This window comes from Xenopus laevis, chromosome 4S (assembly GCF_017654675.1).
Source record: "Xenopus laevis strain J_2021 chromosome 4S, Xenopus_laevis_v10.1, whole genome shotgun sequence".
Lineage (NCBI taxonomy): Eukaryota > Metazoa > Chordata > Amphibia > Anura > Pipidae > Xenopus > Xenopus laevis.
The window spans coordinates 82,037,377-82,059,365 of NC_054378.1; the positions used below are offsets into that span (position 1 = coordinate 82,037,377).

The 21,989-nt window shown below is 38.8% G+C and overlaps 1 pseudogene; it reads right to left on the minus strand.

Annotated features, from left to right (window-relative positions):
* The window catches only part of LOC108714999, a 366,710-nt pseudogene that overhangs the window by 92,876 nt on the left and 251,845 nt on the right, over positions 1-21,989 (minus strand).

Here is a 21,989-nt window from a genome sequence, read left to right on the forward strand (position 1 = left end):
TCCAGGTACAATCAGATCACATTAAATGTCACAGCATACAACAGTACTTACAGTACTTTATCAGTGCATTAGAGATGGGGTTGGATATAATCAGTGATTCCCTAGCAAACCTTGGTACTTGCTAAGATTTGGCCGCAGTCCACTCATCCCAGATCTTCCCATATTTGTTCGGGCACCCTCTAGCTAGATACGTCAATTGTATGAGTGGGAGATTTTTGTTTATTAAGTCTAGCCAAAACCGAAGGGAAGGTGGCTTAGGGTCCAACCATTTCATAAGTAAAGCTTTTCTCGCATAGAACAGCAGGGAACGCCATAGATCTCTTTTGGCATTTAGCGGGACAATCTCATCTATCACCCCCAGTATACAGACTTGTGGAGACATTATCTTGGGGAAGGTAGTTTTGTCTTGTATGTGGGACATAACTCTATCCCAGTATTTATTGATTTGAGGGCAGTTCCACATCATATGAATATAGTCAGCTTCATGCTGGTGACACTTTGGGCAATATGACTTAGCCACCTCTCCCATGCGGCTAAGGCGTAATGGTGTGATATGGATCCTATGTAATATCTTGAATTGGATAAGTCTGTCTCTAGTGGCAATAAGATACTGATACGCCTTATCCTTGCCCTCCTCCCACTCTTCCGCTGTCAAAGTGGGGATATCCACATGCCAAGCCACATATGCCTTGGCGAATGGTGAGGGAATTGTAGAGAGCAATTTCCCATATAGATTAGCAACCATTTTCTTTTGGGTTGGCGATCTAAGGGCCTCTAAGAAGGGGGATGTGACCAGGACCACTCTGGATGACGCAAATTGCGTTACAAAGGCATGTCTAAATTGTTGGTACACTAGGGGGTGAATTTGGACTCCAGGGTGAGCCAGTAGCAATTGTTCTCTGGTGAGCAGCTGCCCTTCTGGTGCTGCATCGCCCAAAGTCTTGATCCCGGCTCTTGGCCAACACATATATGGTAAGAGTTGTTGGAGGTGGGGGAGGTGTGAGTTTCCCCAAAGGGGTAGATCAAGTGTGAGTATTGGGTTTTTCAGGCGAGCGCCGTAGAATCACAGTCCAAACCTTGTGTGGGATGGTGAGAATCGGGTGCCGCACCTTCAGGTCTGCTATTCTCCTATAAAGTATATATTTTAAGGATTCAACTGAGCCTGCCAAAGTAGCTTGTAATTGAAAGTTAGGATTATTGGGGTCTGGCATGAGCCACCACCCTACATAGTATAATTTAGAGGCTAAAAAATAAAATTGTAGGTCTGGGAAGCCCAGCCCCCCTTCATTAATTGGGGCCTTTAGCTTGGATTTAGCAAATCTCGGAGATTTGTTTCCCCAAATGAACGAGGACTGCAGTTGCTCAATATGTTGGAATACAGTTTTAGGGATGTGCATAGGAGAATTGTGAAGGATGTACAAAAATTTTGGCAGATATATCATTTTTATCAAGTTGATCCTCCCCCATGTAGTTAGAAGAAGGTTCCCCCATTGCTTAAGTTTGATCGCCATACTGTCTGTGACCGGGGTAAGGTTGAACTCTGTATATTTAGCGCTATCCCTCGTAATCATAACGCCTAGATACTTGAAGGAGCTTACCCATCTCAGGGGGGACGGGGGGTAGCTAGTGGGGTCTATGCCTTCATCTATCGGGAAGATTCTGGATTTCTCCCAGTTCATGCGCAGACCCGAGAATCCTCCAAATTCATCTATAATTGCTAATGTTGACTGCAGCGAAGGTCCAGGGTCACGTAAGTACAATAACACATCATCAGCATATAAAGAGATACGCTCCTCCACCCTACCCAATTGTAAGCCTACAATATTGTGAGCAGTGCGTATTAAAATAGCCATTGGTTCTATCGCCAAGGCGAACAGTAATGGCGAGAGGGGGCATCCCTGGCGAGTACCACGGCTTAGGTGAAAAGCGCGTGACAGTACATTATTGACACTGATGCGGGCCTGGGGGTTTTGATACAGGAGTCGCACCCATGTGATAAACTGGTCACCTAGGCCAAACCTTGCCATTACTTCCCACAGGTACGACTATTCGACCGAGTCGAAGGCCTTGGCCGCATCCAAAGAGACCACCACTCTAGAGCCTACTTCCCTATGAGTTGCTAGTATATTAGTGTAAAGTCTCCTAATATTAATATCTGTCGATTTCTCTGGCATAAATCCAGATTGATCTGAGTGTATTATCTCAGTTATGACATGTTTCAGCCTATTAGCCAGTATTTTGGCCATGATTTTAGTGTCTACATTTAGTAGGGAAATCGGCCTGTATGATCCAGGCAGCAGTGGGTCTTTGTCCTCTTTATGGATGACTACTATTGTGGCCTCATGGTAGGAGTGTGGGAGGGAACCCTGGTCCATCGCATCACTAATGGTTCTGTGCATATGTGGAATTATTACATCTGCATTAAGTTTGTACCACTCGGCCGGGTAGCCATCAGGTCCTGGTGCCTTGTTTGCAGGCATAGAGTTAATGGCTAGTGAGACCTCACTCACAGTGATCGGGGCATTCATTACCTCTCTCAGATCATTTGAGAGTCTAGGAATGGGTATACTGTCAAGGTACCTACTTAGTTGGGAATGGTCGTTATTAGTTTGCGTGGTATAAATGTTCTGATAATAGGTGGAGAACACTTCAGCAATGCTATTAGGATCTGTGGCTATGTTCCCTGTGGCCATCCGGATTCTGGGTACTGCCATAGAGACAGAGTGCGTGTTTGCCAGATAGGCCAGTAATTTCCCATTTTTTTCCCCTTTGTCAAAGGTGCGTTGGGTGGCATACAACAATTTCTTCCTAGTCGCTTTAATTCTAGCTCTTTCCAGTTCAGCCTGTGCTGCTTTATACACCTGGAGGTTGGAAGTTGAGGGGTCTGCTATATACTGGGCCTCTGCCCTAGAGGAGGTATTTTGTGTTGCTTGGATTTCTTCAGCAGCTGTGGCTCTAGCTCCCGCTATGGCACTGATAAGGGTACCTCTCATTGTGGCCTTAAAAGCATCCCACACCACAGGAGGGGCTGCAGACGCAGTGTTTAGGGCCCAGTATTCTGCTACAGCCTTAGCTGATGCCTCCACCACTGTATCATTGGTCAGCCACAGTGGGGATAATCTCCAAGGTTTGGCTTCTCTGGGTGAGAGTAATCCTAACGTGATAAACAGGGGAGCGTGATCAGAGACACCACGGGGTAAATATTGCGCTGCTTGCACATATGGTAGTAAGTCACTGGAAGCAAGGGCCAGGTCTATTCTGGACATGGTGTTGTGTGTAGCAGAATAGCATGAGAACACTCTCTCATCTGGGTTTTTCCAACGCCATATGTCAGTTAGTTGCATGGCCTCTGCCCACTGTGACAGCTTGCTATTATGTGGTGAGGTGATGTTGAGTCTGTCCTTATCCGCCTCCATTGTTGCATTAAAATCTCCCATTATACATATGGGCGCTATTGGGTGTCAGGGTATTAATCAATAGGTCTAGCAGTGATGATGTCAATGGTGGAGGGGCATATAAGCTAATTAGGTTAATAGGCTTGTTTGCTATAAGTAGGGACAGTACAACAAATCTACCATACTGGTCCGTCGTTATGAATTAGCTCAGCTGGCAGATTCTTCCTGAGTAGGATTGAGGTGCCCTGAGCATGTGTGGAGAAGGTGGAGTTATACATGTGCGCTACCCAGGGCCTTTTTAGGGCCATCAGCCTCTGTCCTACCAAGTGCGTCTCCTGCATCATTAAGATATGGGGTGAATGTTTCCTTACGTAATCAAATACCAGGGCACGTTTAAACCTCGTATTTAAACCCCTAACATTCCAAGTCATAATACTAAGTGACTCCATTGCAAACTGTATTGGAATCAGTGACGCTGATTAATAATGTACCGAAAGGAGTCCATGTACCTGTGAGTGGGGATGGGGTTGGGGGGTAACTTAAGTAAAAACTACTTACATTCCCGTTGAACTTCCCTACCTGCCAGAAAACTTGTCAGGTCTCTAATCCCATAACTTGTGCACCTAACTTGGTTACAGGGAGTGGTCAGTTGGCTCCAACCAGCCTCCGCTATTTTGATAGGTCATCTTTGGGTTAAGAGGTCAGCCCCTTTGGCACTATATATGAGGGCTGCCCGCCTGCGGGGAGGCAAAAGCCTGTGTGAAGGGGTCTTAACGAAACCTCAAACCCACCCGGGTGTCAAAAGTTCCTTTTGTTTATCGCAGTAACATACAGGTCACCCTGCACAACAACCCAAACAGCAATTCAAGCAAACAGTAGCATAGAAACAGTATGAACAACAGCAAAAACAAATCATAACTTTCATTACACCAGCTCCTGGAGACCGTCTGCTTAGGTTTCTGAGGTCTGCAAAAGTCCTAAAGCAATTGCGGGTCCTGGGGCACCGGGTGGCTTTACGGGCTTGGTCACAACCCTCGAGGGCCATTGCATCGCCCCCCGCCCTCTCATTTGCGCTCATAGGCCCCATGATACAATCCAGATCTCTATGCTTTTGGCCCACCCCGCGAAAGTTAGAGGATCTGGCAGTCTTACATATCCATAGTCCTCTGAACACGGAGGAGGAAGTAGGATAAATAGGGTAGGTTGAGGGAGGATATCAGGCCGGCACCTAATACTCTTCCTCCCTAGTTCTGGCTAGTGCAGTGTTCCAGTCTCTATAGCCTTGGCTTACACGTAGACGTTAGCAGTAGGTACAGAGGTCAACGTACAATGGTAGACTGGAGGGAGGGCGCATGCCAAATGCAAAGCTATGACCTTTGGGGGCTCTGTCCTGGGTTGGGCAAGATATTGTACTCACGTCTCTCTAGTGGCGGTCCTCCACCTGCAAATTGCGATGTCCCCGAGTGTCCAGCCACTCCAATGCCGCCTGTGGCGTTGTAAAGAATTGCGCTTTGCCATCAGCTTGCACCCGCAATTTGGCCGGGTATAACATTGCGTACGTCAAGTTTGCTTCCCGCAGCCTGCGCTTGACCCCGATAAATGCTGCGCGTACTTTCTGGAGCTCCGCAGAATAATCAGGGAATAGGTGAATCCGGTTGTTCTGGTAGGTTAGCTGAGGCTGTTGGCGAGTGGCTCGCAAGACTTCGTCCCGATCTCTGTAATTCAGGAGTTTGAAGAGGAAGGGCCGCGGCGGGGCCCCAGGGGGCAGCGGCCGAGCAGGCACTCGGTGAGCACGCTCCACGACAAACTGAGGTGAGAGTGCGGCCCCTGGGAGATGCTCCCGGATCCATTGCTCCATAAAGTGCGTAGGGTCTTCCCCCTCTACTTTCTCTGGGAGACCGATCACCCTGATGTTGTTTCTGTGCTGCCTGTTCTCATAATCATCCAGCTTGGAGCTGAGCCCGATGTTTTGGGCCCTTAGTTCTTGTATTTGCTGCGTCAGGGGATTACACATATCCTCCAATCTGGATATCCGTTGCTCAGCTTCGGTTGTTCTTTCCCTCAGCGTTTGGAGATCAGCTCTCAGGAGAGACAGGTCTGTTTTAACCTCTTCTATTTTGGAGGATAAGGCCGCTCTACAGTCAGTGATTGCGTTAAGCAGGAGTTGTACTGATTGATCCTGGAGCGCTGTTGCTGGTGCTGTGGCTCCTTCCTCACGAGGAGGGGAGGCTCCGCTATCTTGAGGAGCATTCCTTGCATATTGCTCCAACCTCGTAGCTGCCTCAGAGCGTGCTTTCTGGGTTCTGTTGCCTCCCATCATGGGTGCTGTATGTGGGGCTAACCCTGGTAGATGTTTTGGGGACTCCCCAAAGATTTCCTTAGGATCTTTCAGGATAAATGGCGTGGAGCTCTGGATCACACGTCCGTTCAGCTAGCCATGCAGACCACGCCCCTGAGAGTATTATTATTATTATTATAATTAACATGTATTTATATAGCGCCAACATATTGCGTAGCACTGTAAAGTAAATGTGATTATACAACTAAATCACATGAATTATATACATAGAACATATGGAGTTACATACATCACAATCAATACCGGTACAAAAAGGTGAGGAAGGCCCTATGCAAAAGAGCATACACTCTAAAGGGAAGGGAGTAATACACTAGGGGGTACATTTACTAAGCTCGAGTGAAGGATTAGAATGAAAAAAAAAAACTTCGAATTTCTAAGGTTTTTTTTGGCTACTTCAACCTTTGACTACGACTTTGAATCGAACAATTCGAAATAAAAATCGTTCGACTATTTGACCATTCGATAGTCTAAGTACTGTCTCTTTAAAAAAACCTTCGACTACCTACTTCGCCACCTAAAACCTACCGAGCACCAATGTTAGCCTATGGGGACCTTCCCCATAAGCTTTCTAAGCAATTTCCGATCGGAGGAAAATCGTTCGATCGATGGATTAAAATCGAAGTAAATGCGGTAAATCCTTTGTCTTCAATATTCGAAGTCGAAGGATTTTACTTCGATGGTCGAATATCGAGGGTTAATTAACCCTCGATATTCGACCCTTGGTAAATGTGCCCCAAGGTGTGGGAGTGGAGATTGAAATAAGTGGGTGAGAAATGTGGTACTGTATGTAGTGTTGCGTTTGGTAGTTAAGCAGAGTGAGGGTAGGCTTCTCGAAAGAAGTGCGTTTTAAGAGAAAGAAAAGTATAAAGAGGATTTTTTTATTTACTTGTACTTTGATTAAAAACTTGAACAAGGTCAGGATAAATAAAAAAAATAGGGGCCAATTTAAATAAAAAAAATGTAAAGGTAAAGACTTAAAGTTTACTTTAGCTGAATTCTTTGTACTGGATTGAATTGTTCCAGTGTGGAGCAGTCCAAATCCTTTTGAGATATCTATTGGGGGAAGGGGACACATCATTGCTGAAAAAGCAGTGAACACTACCCCTCCACAGACGGGAATGGTGTGAAGTTAAACACATTATGATTAACTGGGACAGGTCTTGATATATTGTTGTAAATAATTAATAACATCAAAACTAAAATTAATAATTACAGTATATTTTTGTTTTTGCTGTTATTGGCTAGGGTCTTTGCAGATATCTGTTGTCTATACAAAAAAACACTAAAATGTGTGCAGTAGGGTTTTTTAATACATATTTATGAGAGAAAGGTTTCGAAAAATAGAAATGTATTTGAATAAAAATCTATAAACTGTAAAAAAAATTGAATAGGCCTTATCCTTTAGTTATATATCACTTTACAGAAAATAAACATCAATCGCATAAATTGCTGCCCATAGAGGAGCTTACAATTATTGTGTATATAATGCATTTACACACAGAAGCACATTTTATCCGGAGCCAATTACATTCCTTTATTTTTCTGGATTACAGGAGGAAATCCATTCAGACATGGGAAGAACATACAAACACCAAGTGAATAGTACCCGGACTAGAATCAAACCCACTATTACTGCAGAGAAATTAACCACTGCAGTGCCCTTGATGCGATTAATTTTTTGTCAATACATTTGAGAAGTTGCCAGACAAATGATACTACAAACACAACTCACTGGTGACATATGAAATAAATCAGAGCAGTTTTACGTTGCACAAACAAGAAAATTGTTAATAATAACAATGATTATTATCTATAGAGCTCAGCAACCTTTAGATATTATACAGTATGCCCATGAGGTTCAATTCAACTTAAGTCATTAGTATGGTAATTAATGGTCATGTTGCTAATATATGTATAAACAGCTGACTTAATGCATAAAGCATTCGAAGACTATAATATATATGCCATTTATAACTATGTGTGAGGGATGGTTCTGGTCAATGAATGTTTTTTTTACAATATTTCTAGACTATGCAAATGTAATTCTACTCTAAAGACATAGCATCCTTGACATCTCATTATGATGTATGTGAAATGCAAACCATCTAAATGATAAGGATAGTAGAGAATCATATTCCAGTCAGGCCTCCCTTACCTAATTTCCCTTTTCACTGGTTTGTCTCTTTTGCCTGTTCCTTTGGGAATAAAGTGATTGATGGCCTAATCCAATAACTGTATTACACAGCTTCAACCTGGGCTCGTTTCCTTATCATTAACAGTTAGCCTATGGTTAAATTCACAGCTCACTGCTTGGTACAGCCCCAGAGATTTAAGCGTCTGGCCTTTAAAAAATATTTAACATAAAATTGAAATCTTGACAGTACTGAGAATTCAGCTCTGAGTAAATCCTGCCTAATTAATCTGATATACTATACTACAGTACAGTAACACACAAAAAAAAGATGTAAGCTGTTCCAATATATTTAACATCTTATGGTACTAGTGATGGGTGAATCTGTGCCGTTTTGCTTCACCGAAAAGTTTGTGAAATGGCGAAATATTTGCAAAGCGCATTGAAGTCAACAGGCATCAAAATAATTTTTACGCGCAACAATTTTTATACGTGCGTATATTTTGTCCAAATGAATTAAAGTCAAAATATGAATAATTTTGATGTGCAAACATTTTATGCATGCAACAATTTTTCTTTGTTGCAGCGGATTTGTTGCCGACAAATTTTGATAGCAGTTGTGCAAATTTAATTGCTGGCGGCAAAACAGAATATTGTAGCGAATTTGTGCTTGCCAAATGTATTTGTCCATCACTATATGGTACCAGTGTTGAATCATACATTTACAAACATACATTTATAAAGGAATAAATTGTTCAAAAGCTAGTTTCTGCAAAATTCGATCAGTGCATACAAGTAACGTGAGATATTGTTTTGTGTTTGCTACACAATGGTTGGTGTAAACACAAGTGCAGTCATCATTCAGTTGGTTCCATTTTTCTCTTCAGTGAAAATTGGGATTAGTTATTCCGATGGAACATTACATAGACAAACTTGTCCAGTGAATGAGAAAAATACAAAAAAACAAATTCCAGGTCCTATGTGCAGAAATCAATGATCTCTTCTAATAGATATAATACAGGTATGGGATACGTTCTCCAGAAACCCATTATCCTGAACACTACGAATAGGGGTAGGGCATCGCCCATAGACTCCATGTTAATCAAATTATTCAAAAGTGTTATTCTTTAATTATAAAACACTGCCATCTATTTGATCTAAACTAAGATATTATTCAATCTTATTAGGGACAAAACAATTCTATTTGGTTTAATCGATATTTAAATAGTTTTTTTGTTTTTTTTTAGTAAACTTCTAGTGAGCATCCTGGATAGCAGCTCACATAACTGTACTATATAAAACGGAAATTCCTTTCTCTTGCTGAATTAATCTATTTACATAGTCACATAGTCATCAGCAAAATGACAGTTAAAGGATGGCTTCTGCTATAAAATGAATACAACAATATACAAAATATCATCAATGCCTTATATGAGGTTATATATATCCTAAAATGTCTTTGCCAATTCACATTTGCAGGTTGCAAACAGATATTTTTCAGATCAAGCCATAGCCATAAGGCAACAAAGCGAACACCATAGCTCCAAGCTATGTATTACAATTTGTCAGAAAATCAAATGTTTCTAAAATGCTTCTAAAATAACATTGGCTTGATGGTTTTTGTTAAAAAAATCAAGGGGCAGTCAATGTATCTGTTTTAATCATAGTGTTTTTAGCACATTGTGCATAAGGCTAAAGCTACCCAAGGCATGATAAATGTAAGTAGTTTTAATGGCATTACATGTGACATCACCTTGAATTAAGTAATACACCTTTGACCTTGTCTTGTCACTTAAGGAGGAGGAAACCTCTATGAAAAATGCAGCTGGGTCCCTGATGAAAAATTATGCATCTCATAAAATGCTATTCTGCTAAAGTGTCAAGCTTAGAAGGGATCTTCCTCAGACTCAGGAATTGGCATTTTCCTTCTGTCTTTGTTACTACGAAGCATTTAGGAACAGTACTGACACATTTTGGACAATTAACTGACTGTCAAAAACGTATTATTAGGGTTCTGATCTTTCATGCATCAAAAACAGATGACACTAGTGCCATGATGTATTGAACCATTTTATAGGTAATTATGTACTTTTCAATGATTTGTGTATGAGGAAAGTTTTGAAAAATGCACCCAAAATAAAATATTTGAACAAAGCTAAAATGTAATTTCTTATTGATTGTAAACATGAACAGAACTGTACAATTGTTGCTTGATTTATAATATCTTCAGAAAAATAGAAACACTGCCATGTAATTTGTTTAGATTATTATTACTCAATTTTGTAATAAAATGCTATGCAATGATTTGTGTATTAATTAGGAACTGAGCAAAAGAAAAGTGCATCCACCAGACCTTTCAGCACTCTACCTAAAATGATTTTTTTTTGTTAGGGATTTAGATTTTTTTTGCTGTGTTTAGGAATCTAAGAAAGGATCTAAGCAACGTAAGTGTGAAATTACATCTGTTAAGTTTGACCTTGAGGGGTTTAATGAAGGCAATACTATTCTACACATTTTTGCAACTGATCTTTATTTTTTTCCTTGTAAAAATTATACTAATTTTATCCTTAAAATGTACATTTTGGCATTTGCATTGCTTTCCTGCTGCTAGTGGCACTGACCCTATCAATCAGGCAGTGAGTTGAATGTCAGGCTTTAGGTGCTGCAAAGAAAGATAAGTCATAATAATCAGAATGTATCTTCACAATCATTTCACATTATTGTGGCCTGTGTTACATAGTTACATTGCTGATTTGGACTGGAAAAAAGACAACTGTCCATCATATAATATCATACTCCTCAGTGTCTCTCTTAGCATCCCTCACCCATATTAGCACACCATACATAGTTCCTTTAGCTGGCTGTCCAAGCAGAATAGCAAACAAGGTAAAAGAATGGTAATCATATAATTTGTTAAATAAGTTATCCAAATTTTACTCAATGTTTTGGTCCCCCCCCAGACCTTTGTTAGTAAGGAGTCATACACAGTTTGCTTCCAATAAAGCTCCCTGTTTTTTAAAATACACACATATATATATATAAAATGTATTCCATTATATGTAAACATGTTATCTAGAAAGCTCTCAATTAATTAATTTTAATTAAACAATTGATAATAATATTTTTCTCTGTAATAATAAAACAGTGCCTTTGTAATTGATCCAAACTAAAATATAATTAATCCTTATTGTTTTAATTAATATTTAAATGATTTATTGGTAGACTTAAGGCATAGACTTCCAGATTACAGAAAGAACCCATATCTGGAAACCCCAGGTCCCAAGCATTAAACCTCACCAGGCACAGCATTCCATCCACAGCCTTGCAGTCCTCATGGTAAAGAATCATATAGGTGAAAATGTATTTACTCCAAATAGGTGAACCCTTTTAATTTATTTAGTTATGTTTGAAAAAACATCACCAGAAACTGACAGATATAAATGGTTGGATGGTCCAGTGTATACAGATGCAATACAGACATTTGTTCAGTACTGTGTAAATTGTGAAATTTGCTCTACCAACAGAATGTAATAATCTGATTATCTACTTTCCTATCAAAATGTCTGCAAGGCATTATTTGAAAAGCTGAAAGTGCAGATGGACAGCTTAATGTTGGAGAATAATGCCATGTTTCATAAGGAAATGTGGGCTGGAGGGAGATGCCATATAATCTCCCTCACACAGTTCTAAAAAAAATAACGAGTATTTATTAATTCTGACTCAACTCCCAAAATACAACCTCAAAAAGTGAAAGAAAAGTAGCTAAAGTCAAATTTAAGAGAAATATGTCCCAGTAAAGTATATAGTTCAGCAGAGTTTCTACAGCTAGTCTAGGAGTTATCAAAAAGATGTACAGGTATAGGAACTGTTATCCAGAATGCTCGGGACCTGGGGTTTTCTGTAATTTGGATCTTCATACCTAAACTCTACTAGAAATTATTTAAAAATTAAATAAACCCAATGGACTGGTTTTCGTTTCAATAACGATTAATTGTATCTTAGAAGGTACTGTTTTATTATTACAGAGAAAAAAGAAATAATTTGGATTATTTGGATAAAATGGAGTCTATGGGAGACAAATTCTGTTTGTTCCATTCCGTAATTCTGAGATTTCTGGATAACGGGTTTCCGGATAATGGATCCAACACCTGTACTAATAGATGTATGTATAATGATTAACAGGATGTAACTAATATTCAGAGAGCTAGAGAACATGAAAAACCATATTAATGTATGTTAATGCAGCGTTAGAAGTCAGTTATTTTCATAAAGTAAAAATAAAGTCCAGACCAATTTCTAGTTGCAAAAAAACTTATCAAACATAAACGACATATATCCGAATATATAGTAGTTTTAAGTCTCATCATCTACCTGTTTAAGGCTAATTTCTGACAATCAAGCACACACCTTTTCCCAATCCACTTTTTTTGTAGTCAAAAGAAGAATAAATAATAAAAAAATGGCCATGCTCCAAATGAATAACCATTGATGGCACCGGGAGGGTGTGGAATCATTCTAGGAAGAAATTTTGGCTGGACTGTTACAAATAAAATTATCATTTGTGTATGCTATAAACCACCTTGTATAAGTGACAAGAATGAAGCCCAGCTTACAAATAGTAAGTAGCTTCAGTAATAAGTTGCTTCATAACTAGGTCAAGTTATTTTTATATTATTATCCAGACATTGACTGGGGTAATGGCGTTGCCAAGTCATTAAAAACTAGCAGGTTTTTAAATGTGCTGAATGACAACTTTTTATTTCAGCTTATTTCAGCTTATTTCAGTTTGTTCAAGAACCTACTAGAAATGATTCGCTATTGGATCTTTTAATAATTAATATTACCAAACTCATCTATAGCATTTGTGTGGGTGAGCATTTAGGGAATAGTTATCATAACATTGTCTTCTCTGAGATTATGTTGCTGAAACAACTTTATAAGGGAGTAACTAAAAACACAAAATTTTAGACTTGCAAATTTTGCCAGTATAAGGGCATCTCTGCAACATATAAAGTGGTAAATTATTTTCACAGGGTTATACACAGAGCAAAAATAGAATGTATTTAAAATGCTGCTTAATAAATATACGTCAGTATATTCCCCTTGTAAGCAAGGACCATTGTTGCAAAACAAAACCTTTGCTGTTAAATGGAAGTGTACGTGTTGAGGTGGTAAGAAAATAGATGTTTGTTAAGCTTTTAAGTTAGCTGAGAATGTCTACATTTATCAGGTATAAGGAGGCTAATATTGCATGAAAAAAAAGTTATTCGACAGGCTATAATTAAGAAGAAAAAGGGTTAAAATAATCTAAAATAATTTTTAAATATGTAAATAGTAAAAAAAAAATGAAACAGGAAGGGATGGAACCCTTAATATCAGTGGGGGGGCAGCTGATGAGAACAGAGAAAAAGCAGAGATTTTGAACGTTTTTTTTTTGTCTACACAAATGAGGAACCAGTTAATGAAGATTTCCTTCTTAAAAGCAGTAATTCTAGTAATACAACTAATGAGGAAATTCAAAAAAAGAGATTAGAATATGTTAAGATAAACAAAGGTCCTGGAGCGGATGGTTTTTATCCCAGGGTACTAAGCAAGCTTAGCACTGTGATTGCCAAACCTCTTTACTCAATTAAGAGATTGACAAATTGCTAACATGGTATCCACTTCTCAGACTCAAAAATATAGGCTGGTTAGTCTAACATCAATGGTAGGAAAGCTTTTTGAAGGGGTATTAAAGGAGTTTGTGCCAGCATGGTTTTATGAGTGATAGATCTTGCCAGACTAACTGAATTTCTTTTTATGAGAAGGTGAGCAGGGACCTATTATTATTCTGGAATTGCAGTGAATGTAATCTACTTAGATTTTGCTAAAGCATTCGATACAGTGCCACACTGAAGGTTACTGGTTAAATGAAGGAATGTTGGTCTGGAACATAGTATTTGTACCCGGATATAGAACTGACTAAAAGATAGATTACAAAGAGTGCTAGTAAATGGACCAGTTTCTAATTGAACTAGTGTTGTAAGTGGAGTACCGCAGGGCTCTGTACTTGGTCCTTTGAACTTGTTTATTAATGACCTGGAGGTGGGCATTGAAAGTACCGTTTCTATTTTTGCTGATGATACTAAATTGTGTAGAAATATAGGTTCCATGCAGAATGCTGCAACTTTGTAGAGTGATTTGACTAAATTGAAAACTTGGCAGCAAACTGGAAAATGAGGTTGAATGTTGATAAATGCAAGGTTATACACTTTGGCAGAAATAATATAAATGCAAATCATACACTAAATAGCAGTGTGTTGGGAGTTTCCTTAACTGAGAAGGATCTAGGGGGTTTTGTAACAAGTTGCCTAATTTCAGGGAGCGTCATTCTGTACATAAAGCAAAAATAGAGCTGTCTTGCATAAAAAAGGGTGTAAACTCAAGGGATGAAAACATAATTTTGCCTCTTTATACTGTAGGTCCCTGGTAAGGTCTTACCTGGAGTATGCAGTGCAGTTTTGGGCTTTACAAGTACAGTAGAGGACATTATTGCCCATAAAGAGGATCACCGCACCAGAGGCCACCCCTAGTCTAGAGGAAAAGAAATGTCATTTTAAGCATTGTCGGTGGTTTTTCACAGTGAGGGCAGTGAAGTTGTGGAATGTCCTGTTAGATGATGTTATGATGGCTGATTCTATTAATGCCTTTAAGAGGGGCTTGAATGATTTTTTGGACAACCATAATATCCAAGGCTATTGAGATACTAAAATCTACATTAAGTATAGATTTGGGTATATACTGTATAATTCATGTGAGTGTATGGAGGGGTCAGTGTGAGTGTGTAAGGATGCTGGGTTTCATTTGGAGTGGTTGAACTTGATGGACTTTGGTCTTTTGGATCTTTTTTTCAACCCAATTTAACTATGGAACTGTGTAACTAATATTAAATAATTATGCTACTGTGCTAAATATGTACTTTATATAATTGATCAGCTATTGGTTTCCATGGTCACTGGAACTTTGTTAAAATGTAAACCATTTAGCAATGTCAGTATGTCTCCATAATTGCTTTCTGAAAAGTCAATATAATCATAGTATTCCAAATTACAATGCCATTGGTTAAGTGCACAAGTGTAGCAATGTATCATTGGTGTCAATTTAACACTATTGCCTTTACTATACCTTATTCTAAACAGTAGAACTAGTAGTGTAATTGAACAGCAAATGCTACATATGTAACAAGCACTTAACCAAATCAGAATAATTAAATATTAACATTGTTATGCCTAATATTTTATAAGTCCGAGGAAGAAGAGTAAAACAGTGAAGATGGATTAACCAAAGGTATTTCATATTTAAAATTTAACTGTTTTGCCATCAAACCTTGTTACTTTTTCTCGCTTCAATAATTGGATATTTGTTTATGTAATTAGGGTTGTTTTGATATTTGTGGAAAGATTCTTTTATTCTTGTTTTTACCAAACAGTTTTTCAAGAGAATCATATCTCGTTAACAATTAGAAAATTAATATTTAAAAAATGAAAATAGTAAGGTATAATGACAAAAACACTTTTTACCCACTTACAACAAACTCTGCGATAGCTGTTTAAAATACAGAATGATATTTTATCAGGAAGAAACATCTTTAAATGGTGGAGGTCACAGTCTGTCCCATTCTCAGTGACCTTATTCTTGCACCATACTGCTGTGAAAGGGCAACATCAGAATCTTCACACTCTATATTTTCCATCTGTCACAATCATTAGAGACAGACTGACCAAAATTGAGCTTTGAGAATTCAGGCTTTTAAGTGACATATCATCCAAGCATCTAACATGCACCCCCTGAGGTTTCAACAGACTTTAAGGAAGTGTTCTGAGCAGAAAGGGCACAACCTACCAGACACTCCACCATATGCGGTCCTACTCCCGCTTCCAACTGCAGGCCAAGGTGTTGCATCTGCTTTAAGTCCCATCAGACCCGAAACTGTATTGGTTGCAGTAGCTCCATCTGCACCACCTGTAAAACAGACCTCTTTTTAACCATTCAATCACAGATAAATACAGTAAGAAACACATTATCAAAAAACATTTTTTAATGGGTATGCAGTACATTCTTTTCCTCTTTCTTCATTTTAAAGAGCCAAATCATAAAGGAATGGCATGCTACAGAGAAAAAAAAATGCTTCCAACATCAATAAGGCCAATTAAATCAAGCTCATAATATATGTGTAATATTATGTACTGGAATACTTGGGATACACTTGTTTAAAATTTACATACAAGCAAACAATAGGGAAAAACAATAAAAAAGTTACTACCATTTCATTGAATATGACCTATATCTATAAGAAGCTTGAAAATAATGTGCAAATTGCTTTTTTCCCCCACAGTAAATTTATAAATATATCTTACAATACAATTACATTTTACCATGATTTGGTAAAAACCACACTCTAAAAATTAAAGATCCAAAGGGTCAAAGACAAACTTATTTCATAGCTGTTTCACTTTAATAATGGAATGATAAACCTAAAATCCAGTGTGTGGGGGTACATTAATGTTCATTAAAAGAGCAGTAACACCCAAAAATGAAAGTGTTTTAAAGTTTGATTAAACTATATTAGTTTTTCTGAAGCAAACACACCAGTTGTACCAGTGCAGACCAACTGTGCATTATATTGTCATTCCTATAATTTTTTGGTGCTACTGTTCCTTGAGAAAATTGCAGTCAGTCTTGTATAACCTTTGTGAAAATATAATTTAAATTAGTGCGTTTTTGTGCAAAAAAATTTGAATTGTGACAAAAATTAAAACCTTCATAAATCAGCTCCATACAATGAATTTTCTACAAATATTTGTCTGCACCCTATTGTTGTTTGGGAGATTTTGCGGTTGGCACCAAGATATCCAACACTAGCAGTCACTACTGTGTGTGTGTGTAGAGTTCCTGTGCATACAATGATTCCTGTTATTATTTTAATAAATTGTGAACCCTACACACATTATTTTATTATTGGTTAATATTTGTCTACCTATATGGATCATTGTGATGTGAATGGCTTAGTTCCAGAATTCCAGGTGTACTCTTCTACTTTTAAGTCTACTTTTAAGGAATGTTTTTGATGGAAGACAGTTCTTTTGAAGAAGGTATACTGTTGAGTTCTGCTCTCTAGGCACACAAAAGGCTTAGAGCAACAATGCACTAATCATAGTTTTGGTGCAGTGTCTTACTAACTGCATGAAGGGTAAGATAGCTGCTTGAAATTTACTCCATCATGCACTTATTGGCAGGCGTTCAGCCTAAAAGTGAATTATTATTATTTAAAAACTATTTTAAAAAAATGTGCTTATGCAAGCATGATTTATGAATTAGACTTTATGTGAAGTTGATATTTCATTTATATGTATTTTCTATTATTAACTCTTTTTTCTATTATTCCCACAGCAGAAAAGGGTGTGATAATTAAGAATATGAAACAATAGAAATGTGTTGTAATTCTTAGTTGTGGCTCAGGTAAAAAAAAAAACAGATAATTATACAGTATCAACCTTACACTGTGCAATCACTTCTTAATATTTGTATGTAACTAAAAATACATTTGACCTTTATACCACTGATGCAACACAGAGAATGACTGATGTGACACAGCAAAAGAACATTATTTTGAATAAGGTTACATATGGAGGCTACATGACTCTAGTTCTCTGAACTGCCAGGTGCAGTGATCATTCACAGCTTTATAATCACTCCCTTCAGGACCTCTCTCAATTGTTTATAATGGATGAGAGCTCACCTAGAAAAGGACACCGCTTTGGTTATTGTGCTGGGAATGGATTAGTGTTAAAAACATCAGACTAACTCTGCAGGTCTTGTTGATTTCCAGGTAATAATTTCTTTGCAGTTACATCTCAGGCACACTTAGGAGCCTATTTATAGTGATGGACTAATCTGGGCCAAAAAAATTTGCTGAACGCATTGAAGTCAATGGGGGTCAAAATAATTTTGACGCGTGACAATTTAAACATGATCGACAATGGGATACTGTACATTATGTCTGAACAAGTATATGTACATATCTGTTTATCAACAGTGATATACAGCATGTATAAGAATACATTATTTTTTTTCTAATGAACATTATGAGCAGGTGCTAACAGGTCAAACACTTGCAAAGCCAGTCTTCAGCTACGCAAAATGGAAAGTTTGTCACACTGGGGGAAAAATTATTTAGTTTTTCATATTTTTCTTTACTAGGGATAAAATGTTTGAAAAGTAGAAAGGATATTGATTTTTTTTAAATTAATTACAACAAAAGTTTTTTGATTGTTGATAAAAAACAAAACATTTTTATTACAACCTTTGATAAATCTTCCTCAATGTAAGCATGGAGAAAAACAAAACATATTTAGAATTTATCACAAAGGACTATGTATAGTTGAGATTTAGTTTTGCATGTCATTCTTTTTTACCTTCTTGTGCAGCCATTGCAATTTTCACAACATCTGTGACATTTGGGGTCAGCTTTGCAAAGAATGGAATTTTGACAGCTTGTCTAACCCAGCGGCAGATGTTTCGTACCAGCTCTGGATCCTGTACAAATAGGCCACATTAAAATAAACAGATATGCTAGGACATTGTCTAATGAAAGCACAGAAAGAAAAATACAGCTCTTAATTTGACTATTATTTACGTTATGAAATTACAAAAATGATAAAAAGTGTAATCCACTAAAATATTGCAGGTTTTCCCAATCTAAACAAATAAAAACAAAAAAACCAACAGTTTCAGAATCAAATAAAAACAGTTGTTCACAATATCCTTCTGCTTTCTTTAATATGGAGGATATTTTTTCAATTATTCATAGTAGGTTTTGAATAATAAATCTGATTATCAAAGAATTTTTAACATGGTTATTATTATTTATAAACATCAGCATATATTCTACAGCACTCTACCACTTATAACGGATACAAAATGTAAAGAAGGTCCTGCCCAATCAGCAATCTAAGATTGATAATATATAAGAAAATTATCTGAAAAGCTAAGGGTTGTTTTTTTTATATTAGATTATAGAATTTAGATATCTTTCCATAATCCACATAGTCCACTTGGATTTAACTTCAATAGTCATCACCTTAGTTTAAACAATGCAAACACAAAAAGAAAAGCAATAGGATAGTTGTGTGATTAACATGACTATATACTACAAGTAAAAGGTAAAGTTTTATTACTACAGAGAGAAGTAAAGTTATAAGATTTGCTCAGTTTGGACACGGCATTCCCATATTTTGGAACTTCTAGATTATGGGTAAAACAAGTGCTTTTTGGCAGATTTGGTGGGTTGGATTTTATCTGATCCTTCATGCAACAACACACAACAGCACAAGATTTTGTAGGATGCTGCAAAATCTGATCCCTCTAGGCTAGATTGTAAAGTCGGATCAGATAAAGTTGGATGGGGTCTTTTCTTCGTGTGTTTACAACCGACAGTCAATACATTTCAATGCGAAAAAAAAGTATTTTAGACACCATCCTTTATTATCTTGTCAGATGATTGCATCCGAAAGTTGTGTCAGATGGAAAGTTTTAGATGCAGTTTATGCATCAGATTTTTCTGTCAGCCCCATTAGTGTGCGACAATTGACCCATGCGACTATATCCGAGTTGTTGGAATGTGTTTTGTCAATTCAACACCATCCTACAGATGCGCTTGTGGAGTTTAGCCCTATAGTTTTCCATATAATAGAACTCATATGAACATATTGTTCTTAGTGCTAAGTGTTTCTATTTAGAGCGCTGGCGTAGTTTCGCTAGTGTTACTTCGCACCCTTACCCTGGCGAAGTTTCGCTAGCGACGTAACTACGCAAATTCACTAACGCGCGCAGTGTACTGAACGCTACCTTTTACGCTAGACTTCCTTCGCCACCTCAGACCTGGCGAAGCGCAATAGAGTAGATAGGGATTGTTTCAAAAACAGTCAAAAATTTTTCTAAGTCCCAAAAAACGCTGGCGTGTTTTCTACATTATGGGTGATAGGCTGAAAAAGATCGAAAAATTTTTTGGGGCTCCCCTCCTTCCCCCATACATTTCCTGACTCATGGCAACTTACCTAGACAGTGGGCACATGTGTAGGGCAAAATAAAATTTTTATTTGATTTGAAGGTTTTCTAGCCACTTGTAGTGCTGATACGTATTCCTCCATTGAAATTTGAATTTCGCGCCGTATGCAAATTAGCCTTCGCTAGCGTAACTTCACTTTACTTAGCGAATCAACGCTAGCGCAACTTCGCAACCTTACGCTACCCCTGAGCGCAACTTTGGATTTTAGTGAATTTGCGAAGCGCTGGCGAAACTACGCCTGGTGAAGTGTGGCGAAGTGCGGCGAAGTTACGCCTGGCGCAACTACGAATCTTAGTGAATTTGCCCCTTTGTCTTCATTAGGACAAGATAAAATCTAATGTTGTCTGCAAATCTTTTTACTTTTATCATTGAAATCCATGAACTGTTGGATGTAGATGCATGAACAAACACACCAGCTGGCTTACAGCAGTGGGGGTCAGATTTCATAGTATTCCACAAATTCTCATGCAATTGAATGCTGTTGCATGACAAGTACTTTATTTTGCCCTCAGAAAACCATATTTCACAGTGCAGTGCAAAATACCATCTACGGGTTCTCAATGCAATATGCAAAGTGCATTACATTAAGATGGGATATTCTACAACATCATGTTGTTACATTTATATTGTGCATTACTGATCAGTATAGGCACATGCTGCATATAGTATGCTTTTAATTGCTAATCAAACCAACAAGAATTTTTAAAAAAGGAAATCGTTGGTAGACAGAAAACCAAAGGCAGTATTTAAAAAATACTAACTGCTAAAGGGACCCATGTAAAATCCACATACTACAGTGATACATCATGCATTGCAGCTTGGAGCTGTAATGGAAACAGAAGTTTCTTACCTCCAAGATGGCGACGGCGTCCAAGATGGCGACGGCGTCCAAAATGGCGACTCCTTCCTTCCCCACGTGGATCCTGCTGGTCGCAGTGTGATGACGTCGGCTTCCTCTCGCCCACCGATTGGTCGCCGGCGACGGAATGGTCGCCGGCGTCAGAACGTGCGTCGGCGTCATGGCGATAGCGTCTTGACACCAGCGTCATGACGTCATCGCGTTCAAATCTTGGCGCCAAACCTTGCCTATTTAAACCCCTTGGACACTACAGTTGTTGCCCAAGTATAGGTTCATCTTCGTGATTCCTGGGTGTTATATTATTGACTGATTTCTTGTGTACCTACCTTGCCTGTTATTCGGATTGACCCTTTGCTGCCTGGATTGAACCCTTTGCCTGTACCTCGACTATTCTCCTGCCTGATCCCTTTGTACCACGAACTCGGTGACTACCTGCCTCCTCCTTGGTCCGCACTCCAACTGCGCCTTCGGGCCCTTACATTATACTTGGGCCATGGACCCATCTGAGGAGGCCGCTGCTCAACCAGATTTCGGAAGAGCCTTTCGTGGGATTGCCTCTCGCATGGAGGCCTATGAAGCTCAGCAGACACACTTCGGCCAAGCCCTGGAGGCCATTCTGGACAAGTTGTCGGCTCTCACTCCTACGGCTCAGGTTCCTGCCTCTGCTTCAGCTACTATTCCAGTGGCGCCGTTTCACGTCTCCGAACCCCGGATTCCGGCACCTTCGCTCTTCAGTGGTGACTCTGAGGCTTGTAGAGGGTTCATCAATCAGTGTGAAATCCAGTTCACTCTGTTACCTCATCAGTATGTCTCGGAACGTGCCAAGGTGGGATACATCATTACCCATTTGACTGGTAAAGCCCTGGAATGGGCATCACCGCTGTGGGAGAAAGATCCCCTGATCGATGACTCGAAGGCCTTTATTCGTGATCTACGCACTGTGTTTGATGCTCCTGGCCGGTCTGCATCTGCCTCTTCCCGCTTATTCCAGATCCGCCAAGGAACACGTTCGGTGCCCGAATACGCCATCGAATTCCGCACTCTAGTTGCCGAGACTAATTGGAACAACGACAGTTATCACGCTGCCTTCTACAACGGGTTGTCCATGCGCCTGAAGGACGATTTGGTCTCACGTGAAT